The 6,414-nt window shown below is 47.1% G+C and overlaps 1 protein-coding gene across 3 annotated transcripts in view; it reads left to right on the top strand.

Moving 5' to 3' along the window:
- The first annotated feature begins 5,563 nt into the window (after positions 1-5,563).
- Positions 5,564-6,414, top strand: part of LOC148680249 (uncharacterized) — a 174,714-nt gene continuing 173,863 nt past the window's right edge. For all 3 annotated transcript variants that reach the window (XR_015942490.1, XR_015942494.1, XR_015942492.1), the window contains exon 1: positions 5,564-5,601. The gene's annotated coding sequence lies outside the window, so the exon portion shown is untranslated. The remainder of the gene's footprint in view (positions 5,602-6,414) is intronic.

The following is a 6,414-nucleotide window of genomic DNA, read 5'->3' as shown; positions in this document are numbered from 1 at the left end:
GCTGGCTCGCTGAGAGATGATCGCCCCCGGTGACCAGAGCGCTCGGCCGTTCACGGCCGGAGCTCTCCGGCCCCAGGTCATCCTCGTTAGTAACAAGCGTAGCCAGCGCCACGTCCTCCGGCTCCCTCCACTGCTTAAGCAGATTAATGTGATAAATCTGACGCGAGTCAGCCCTGTCCGAACGAACCACCTCGTAATCGAGATCACTGACTCGCCGTGTGACCACAAACGGCCCTTGCCACTTGGCGAGTAATTTAGAGCTGGAAGTGGGTAGCAGTACAAGTACTTTATCTCCCTGTGAAAATTTACGGAGTTTAGTGCCCTTATCATATCGCCGGCGTTGGTCATCCTGAGCCTTAAGCAAATTCTCTGTAGAGAGCCGCCCCAGTGTGTGGAGTTTTGCTCTAAGGTCCAGGATATATTGAATTTCATTCTTACTATTAGAAGGCTCGTCCTCCCAAGCCTCTCTAACAACATCCAAAACCCCTCTGGGCTGTCTGCCGTAGAGAAGCTCGAAGGGGGAAAACCCCGTGGAGGCTTGGGGAACCTCCCGCACAGCGAATAATAAGGGCTCCAACCACTTATCCCAATTTTTCGCGTCCTCGTGAACGAATTTACGGATCATTGATTTAAGCGTGCGATTAAATCTTTCCACCAGCCCGTCTGTGGGTGATAGACGCTGGTGCGAATAGATTTAATGCCCAATAATCCGTAAAGCTCGCGCATAGTGCGTGACATGAACGCGGTGCCTTGATCAGTGAGAATCTCCTTGGGGATTCCCACACGGGAGATGAGGCGAAACAGCGCCTCCGCAACGCTCTTTGCTGAGATGTTACGGAGCGCGACTGCTTCCGGGTAGCGGGTTGCATAATCCACCAGAACTAATGCAAACCGATGCCCGCGTGCAGATCGCTCTAATGGCCCGATGAGATCCATACCAATTCTCTCGAAGGGGATCTCCATAATTGGTAAAGGGCGCAACGGCGCTTTTGGGGTGGCCGGCGGATTTACCAGCTGACATTCACTGCACGCCGCGCACCATCTGCTGACGTCACCGTGAATGCCCGGCCAAAAGAATCGGGTCATGAGGCGATTTAGTGTGGCCGCCTGACCTAAATGTCCGGCCATAGGATTAGAATGAGCCGCCTGAAAAAGCATTTCCCGGCGGCTCTTTGGTACTAATAACTGGGTTGTATCTTCTTTTGTCTGAGCGTCTTGGGTCACTCGATACACCCTATCATTAATAACCGCAAAATACGGATAGGAGAGGGGTCTATCAGGCTGGAGGATTTTCCCATCAATAACCTGCACTCTTTCGAGTGCATGTTTTAGCGTGTCATCACGCGACTGCTCCAGGGGAAAGTCTTTACACCGGGAAATTCCCAGCCCTTCCCCTGAGTCAGCGCGTGACGTCACCGCCTGGGATTCCCCCAGCTGAGCGACACGTCCCCTATCCGGCGATTTCTTTTTCCAAGAAGCACCCGCACATAAGACTCCCAATAATCTATTAAATCCAGGCCAATTAGTTCCCAGAATTAGCGGGTGTTTGAGGTGCGGGTTAACTGCTACCTCTACTCTATGTTTTTTCCCCCGAAATTGAATGTCTATTGCCGTCAGCGGGTAGTGAATTATATCCCCGTGCACACACCTTACCCTTACCGTGCGGCTCATATCCAATGCCGGGTCTTGAAGCAGGCTTTGGTGGATGGAAGTCTGGTTACACCCCGAATCCACCAAAGCTTGATATGTACCCCCTTTTATACTCACAGGTATCCGGTATAGCCCGTCGCGACCGGGGGCGATGACTGGCGCGGCGGGTACGCGGATCAACGCACTCACCTCCTTTGTGGAGCAACTTTTTAGTGCGCTATCCTCGCGCCCGCGGCGCCAATGCATCGGCCCAGACCTTCCCACTATACCCCCGGGGCCAGCAGGACCAACCGATTGAACCGGAGAGAGACCTGACGCTGTTTTAGAAGCAGCCAGGGGTCGAAACTCCGCCCCTCCGTCCTGATAGGCGCACCCCTTCAGCGAGACCGGCTGCGGACCCGCCTTTGCGCACTGCTGTCTGGGTGCTGGTGTGGGCGGTCTCCGCACTCTGGGCCTGGGAACAGGACGAGAGAGAGAGAGAGACAGAGAAAGAGGGGGAGAAGAGAGAGAGGTTATCTCGCCGACCCTGGACCTCGCCACCAGGTGATCCTCCGCCAGCTGGATGGCCATTTCCAGATCGTTCGGCCGGTGGCACTGGACCCACTCCGATGTTCGGGAGGGGAGGCGGGCGATGAACTGCTCCAGCACCACGGCATCCATCAGCTGGGCTGTAGTTCGGCCATCCTGCACAAGCCATCTGCGGCAGGCGTCACGGAGCTGCTGAGCGAACACAAAGGGCCGGCCGTTTTCCTCCAGCTCCATGGAGCGAAAGCGCTGGCGTTGCTCTTCCGGGTTGCGGCCGGCCCGCTGGATAATGGCTCGCTTTAGGTGAGCGTACACCAGGAGATTCCGAGCCGGTAGCTGCTGTGCGGCGATCTGTGCTTCTCCCGACAGCAGCGGGATGACTCGTACCGGCCACTCGGCCCGCGGCCAGCCACACGCCTCCGCTAACCTCTCGAAGAGGTCCAAAAACACTTCCGGATCGTCCTCCGGTGCCATCTTCTGTAGCGAGATGGGAGGGTGGGCGGCAGATGTCGGAGCGGGCCGGATCTCCTGGTTCAGCAGACTCCGGATTAGCTCGCGGTCCTCCCGCTGGGCCTCTACGAGGACTTGGAAGCGTCGATCCAGATTTTCCCTCAGCTCCACCAGCGCATGATGTTGTTGTTGGTGGAGGACCGTGAGCGCCTGGATGACTTCCGCACATGGATTATTAGACGGAGTAGACATTCTGGCAGCGAAGTTTCTTCTTCTCCCCGGGTTTCGGCACCACTGTAATAATGTTCGTTGTTGAGGGAAGAAGAAGACAGGGTCGGCGATTCAGGTAAGCAAATATTTTATTTATTATTAAATGCCACCACACAGGTAACGGGGTATGTGTGTGTGTGTGTTCTCTCTCTCCTCCCGACTGCTCCTCCCGTTCTCCTTAAGAAGGGAGTCTCTCCGGCCCAATCACTAGAAAGACAGGTGTTATTTATCATTTCTGATTGACCCGCTGATTAGCCGCCGGGCTCCTCGCATGCTCTCCCCCCTGATTGGGTGTTCGATCACGCTTACCTCTCCACAGGTGAATTCTGGCATCAAAGCCCTACCAAGGACTCGTTGGCTTATGCTTTTTAAATGGGACATTAAACACACATCAAATGTCCTAATGTTTGAGGTCCCCGTCACCGACACAGCTTCTTTTTCCTGGCTCATGTTCCATCTCGAGGACCCCACTAACATGTACATTTGTGTGTGCATGGCATTGCATCTCCATCCTAGAAATAAATAAAAAAATCAGTCAACAGTTATTTTAAACTGGGAAAACTAAAATGTTATGACTATAAATGTTATAGAACAGTAACAAAATACAGAAACAACTATGGTTGTAAATTTCATGATAACAACTTAAATCAATAAATTTAATGAAAAGAAGCAAAATCCAGTTAGTGGCCAGGGTACGACTATAATGCTGAAACAATAGCAATAGTTTACTTATTTGCTTATAAACTTAACAATGTACAGAACATATAGCAATTTAACACTAAATATTTACCAGGAATGAAGGCACACTGATGGCGGTGAAAACTCTCCAGTGAGGATGACCCCCTGCCACATCTAAGCACATTTAGTCTTTGTGTATAACTCCACATGGGGAGGGTCCTGGATGCACTCCAGGTGTTCTTGTTGTGTCTCCCAGACATGGTCCATGCTGTCAGGGTTAACCAGACGAAGCCTGTGGTATCAGTAAGCTCCCACACTGATTCCAGCAGCCCTGAAGTCATGGCCCGAATCTCATCAGTCTTGCGTGTTCGCCGCCTACAGTACTTTGCGAGTTCACCTGGGCTGATGCTGGCCATGAGCTGTGCCTCAGTAAGAGTCTGTCCTCCATGGCTACTCTTTCACTCCCCTCTTTTGGCTGCCTTAAGTTCTTTCACATCCTCCTGATCCCACTCAAATATACAGGAGCGTTTTGAACAAAAAGTACCATAGAGAGGGTGGTGCTCTGTAGTAAGGCCACAGTTGAATCTTCTTATAAAATGGAAGATATCTAGCCTGACAATATACTTCCATGGCCGGAAAAGATTTAGCACCACGGGTGCACCTGTGGAAAAAATAAATGTCAGAGGGAAAATATTAAATAAAAAAAATTCACAATTCATTTTCATTTACAATTTTAAAAAGAGACACATTTATCAAGATGATTACACAAACTTAATTAGAAATTCACTACAGTTTATGGTAAAAATTCAGATAAGAAAAGAAACTGCATTTTGTTGTTGTTGTTATTCAGATATTTGTTTATTTTTAAATGTAAAAAGTCAAATGTTTTAAATACAATTTTAATGATGGCGTCAGTATTTATTAATTAATAATTGATTTTCATCATTAGGAAAAGTAAGCATTTTAATTTTTGTCAAATGCACTGCACATTTAATAAGATTTCACCTGACTGACAGCAGCAATCCCGGTCAACATAGATGACCTCAGGCTCTGGCTCCCCAGCATTCTGGTAGCATCTGACGATGCCCTGCTCCTCCAGTCCTGCAACTTCAACTGTTGTAAGAACACTGTTCAAAAACCTTACCAAGCTCATTCCCAATGTTGATCATCCATGCTGCCGAGTCCCCAATGGCACGAGCCAGCTTTTTGGTAACCTGAAAATCAACCATAAAAAAGTAGACATTTTGGTAGGCCCGAAATACATTTCCTTCTATTTGTCACAAATACACACACTTTTAGGATTACAATGAAATTCAATCTATTCTAATTGTTTACATCAACTGCTGAAGATAAATCTTTTAGTCAAACCATCATGTATTGTACCTTTTTTGTAGAATCCATTTTCAGGATATGGCCATAGGTGAAGGTAATCCCCCCTTTTATCTCATCTTGACAATGTCATTGGAGTGTAAAGTCTCAAACCACTGGGGGAGTGGCAGTGGCCGGAATGGTGCAGGTGCAGAAAAGGCAGGTACAGTTGCAGACTGGACCAGGGCAAACTTTTTCAAATGATGCTCGCAATCAGAGAGGTACTGGATAGTCCGTCGGGCCCACTCTTCACTGTGGACTTCTTCAACAGCAGCCTGAAAGTAGGAGGAACTATTCCCGCTTGTACTTGGCCTGAGGAAGGTCACACATTTCCTGTCCAGGGCTAGTTGAGTGGTAAGAACTGCTGGAAACAGGTTCCTGTGTGCCACGTCCAGTTGTGAAAGAATGTCCTGGCTCCATTGACACAATGGTAACTTGCATGCACTGCATCGTGGGTATCACCTCCCTGACCTTTGGGTAGATCTCTGATAGGTGCATCTTCCGGCTACACTGGGCATTTAAGAGGAATCCCCCAAATTCTCATCGGTGCCCACAAGAACATCCTCTGACGGAAGTACCATTCAGGCTCAGGAGGAGATGGCATGGGTGTGAAGTGGCCAACGAGTGGCCTGTGAAGAAGAAGTGGACTCTGGAGGCAAGGCATACTTTATTTATAGAGCACAATTTTACATAACAGTAGTTTATCCAAAGTGCTTTACAATAAAATAAACTAGACAATATAACTAAAAAAAAAATGGTATTAAAATACAAGGAAATGTATTTGTTTAAAAGTAATACTAAAATACAAGTAAAAAAAAAACTATTAATAATAATAATAAATAACATGCATGCGTCACTCAAAGGCAAGAAAGTAAAATTAAGTCTTTAAGTTAGATTTAAATGCATCCAATGAAGAAGAAATCCTGATGTTCAGAGGGAGACTGTTCCAGAGCCTTTTGGCCGCAACACAGAAAGCTCGATCAACATTTGATTTGCAGCGAGGCCGAGGGACAGACAAAAGAAATTGGTCATGGGATCTTAATGGTCTACAAGCTGAACAAGGCCTAATAAGTTCACTGACATAGGCCGGGGCAGAATTGTGCACTGCTTTATAAGTGAAAAGAAGGATTTTAAAATCAACTCTGTATTTTATCAAAATCACACATTGTAAACTAAACCTCTAAACTACTTTTCAAAATACAATAACAAGCAAACACAATACACCATGTCTAACAAAACACTGTAAACATGTTTCAATATGAAATTATTGTTCAAAACACTAACATGTTCTCTTCCAATAAAATCATTATAATCGTCTGACATTACAGAAACTGCATTATTTTATGTGTCAGCTCTGCTCTTATATTTGAAGTCTCTCAACAGTTTTGTTTTGTTGGGTTTAGTAAATGCAGGCATTTTCTTTTACTGCAAAAATTCTTTATAAAATTATAGCTTTATAAAATTTACAGTTTA

Source organism: Danio rerio, chromosome 4 (assembly GCF_052040795.2).
Source record: "Danio rerio strain M-AB ecotype USA chromosome 4, GRCz13ab, whole genome shotgun sequence".
In the NCBI taxonomy this organism is placed as follows: domain Eukaryota; kingdom Metazoa; phylum Chordata; class Actinopteri; order Cypriniformes; family Danionidae; genus Danio; species Danio rerio.
This window is presented reverse-complemented; position numbering and strand designations above follow the sequence as displayed.